We start from the raw sequence: 2634 nt of genomic DNA, 5'->3' as shown, positions 1-2634 counted from the left end.
TATAGTTAATGAATACTTCTGATTTATTTACTTTCCTTATAGACCTGCTTTTTGAAATTAATAAAAAGGAATGTGACTCATCACCCTGCCCCTATAACACTACAACTACAGAGTTCATGGATAAATACAAATGCTTGTGTCCCCCTGGCTTTATTGGTAAGTAACATTTGACAAATGTGCCTTGTAAAAAAAAAAAAAACACTTAGCCCTGGGGGACATACATCAGGATGCTATTGATTCACTACTATTTCCTTTTTGTTCCTTTTATATTTTCTTAGATTAACATTTGATTTGTATCCCAGTAACTTGAAACATCTATTCTGTCTCTAGAATCCAAAGCAGAAAATAAATTATTTCACATCTAAGCAGACTTTGAATGCTTACCAATTCAGAGGAGATTAGTCTGCATTTAGTAATTCCAAGAGAAGTTGTTGCAGTTTGTAGTAAGGTGAAATGAATAGATTCTGACACTAATATATGTGGCATTTTTATCTGAGGAGTTTAGTTTCAAATATCACCCCAAATGGATTAAAAGATTTGGGCAAATTTAAGAACTATAACCTGGCACTTGGTTACCTTATTAAAACATAAAATCTTTTTATTATTTTTTCAAAGTTTCAAGATATGAAATAAATACAGATTTGTGTGCTTCACATCCATGCAAGAATGGAGCTACCTGCATTGACCAACCTGGTAATTACTTCTACCATTGTGTGGCTCCATTTAAAGGTAATGAACACCAAGGGAAAAGGAAAAGCAAACATAATTAACTTAAAAAAGCATTTCTGTCTCTTATCTGAACTCATTTCAGTCTTCCAACAACATTATTAGTCCTTCATTTTCTTAAATTCAGCTTATAAGTGACCAACCAATTATCCCTTAGGCAGAAACTAGAGTGAAGTGAACTTGATTTATACATCCACTAAAACAGATGAGTTTCTTATTTTTCTATTGGAAAGGCCACAGATACAACCAAATGATAAAATGAAAAGGAAGGAATTTATTACCAGTCTATTGTGTTGTATTTTAAATATTTTTTCCTATTCTTTCAATTTCTCATGAAATTGTCAGATTTTCTTTTTTTCTTTCTTTCTTTCTTTCTTTCTTTCTTTCTTTCTTTCTACTAAGTAATTATTATTTGTAAATTATTGTGCACACTAGTACATAAGAAATAAATCATTGGATACTTCTTTGGACTTTATTATCTTTTTTTAAGCTATAGAATTTGAAAACTAAATTAACCAGGGTTCTCCAGAGAAACAGAACCAATGGGAGATATATCTATCTATGTATTATGGCAATTCATTATGAGGAATTGGCTCACATAATTACGGAGGCTGAGAAGTTTCATGATATGCTATCTGCAAGCCAGAGATCCAGGGAGCCAGTGGTGTAATTCTAGTCTAGAATCCAAAGGCATGAGAATGAGGGGAGTGGATGGTATAAATCCCTGTCCAAGAACAGGAGAAAACCAACATCCCAGCTCAGCAGGTAGGCAGAAAAGGAGCAAATCCTCCATTTCTTTAGTTTTTGTGCTACTTAGGCCCTCAACAGATTGGCTGATGCCTGCCCAGTTTGGGAAAGGCAATCTACTTTATTGAGTCTACTGATCCAAATGCTAATATCATCAGGAAACACCTTCACAGACACACCTGGAAGTAACATTTAATCTGGGCACCCTGTAGCCCAGTCAGGTTGACACATAAAATTGACCATCGCAATGTTCAAATATATGCAGTCAATTTGGATATTTTTTAAATGTTGTACCTAATTTCCTTAGATCTTCCTATAATTATTAATGAAAAAATATGACTGTTGACAAATTTCAAATATTTTATATCTCTGTAAACTCACTAAGTTATAGTTCTCTTATCTGTTAAATGGAGATAAGAATATACTTACCTCATTGATTTGAATATAGATTTAATGAAATAAGTCATAGAAATACTACATTGCCTGCCAGATATTAATAATCATCAAGTGTTTAATTGTAATTTTAAATAATTTTCTAACAAATATATGTAAAAACCATGAAATAGGCTATTTTCTAATGTTTCATATTTAGTACATATTTAACTATACAGTGGCAGTATCGTAGCCAATGAGGTTTATCCGAGGTGTGATTATTGCTAATTGAAAACTTTTCCTAATTATACATCTTTTAAAGATACATAGAGAATTATCTAAGCAATGCCAGTAATTTAAAAAAAAAGATTTCATTTTAAAAATAATAAGTTTGACCAGTAACTACATCTTAGTTTCTCATACCATTTTTCAATAAAAGGATCCAGATCTCTTTAGAGATCTAGCTGATTCTAGGACTAAAACGCAGAATATACAAATGAGTGTGGAGAGCTTGTAATGCCAGAAAGCAATGAGGTACTCAAAAAACAAAACCATGAGAGGATGTCAGAGACACATGAACCAACTGCCAAAGCTAAAATAATTTGAGCAAGAAAATAAATGAATAACGAATTATTACCCAAAATATAAAATAAATATTCATGAGTCCATACAGAGAAAAATAAATGATTGATAAATAAATGAGTGGGAATAATAGACACATCTTTTATACAGAATAATTCCAAATAATTTACGTAGATACTTTACACTCAAGGAGATAGAACATAACTT

At 31.7% G+C, this 2634-nt stretch overlaps 1 pseudogene; it reads left to right on the top strand.

Annotated features, from left to right (window-relative positions):
- The first annotated feature begins 2074 nt into the window (after positions 1–2074).
- On the top strand, positions 2075–2201 carry LOC115942632 (U4 spliceosomal RNA; annotated as a pseudogene).
- The last annotated feature ends 433 nt before the right edge of the window (positions 2202–2634 follow it).

This window comes from Leptonychotes weddellii, unplaced genomic scaffold (genome assembly GCF_054177405.1).
Source record: "Leptonychotes weddellii isolate Sample4059 unplaced genomic scaffold, ASM5417740v2 HiC_scaffold_13513, whole genome shotgun sequence".
NCBI classification, from domain to species: domain Eukaryota; kingdom Metazoa; phylum Chordata; class Mammalia; order Carnivora; family Phocidae; genus Leptonychotes; species Leptonychotes weddellii.
This window is presented reverse-complemented; position numbering and strand designations above follow the sequence as displayed.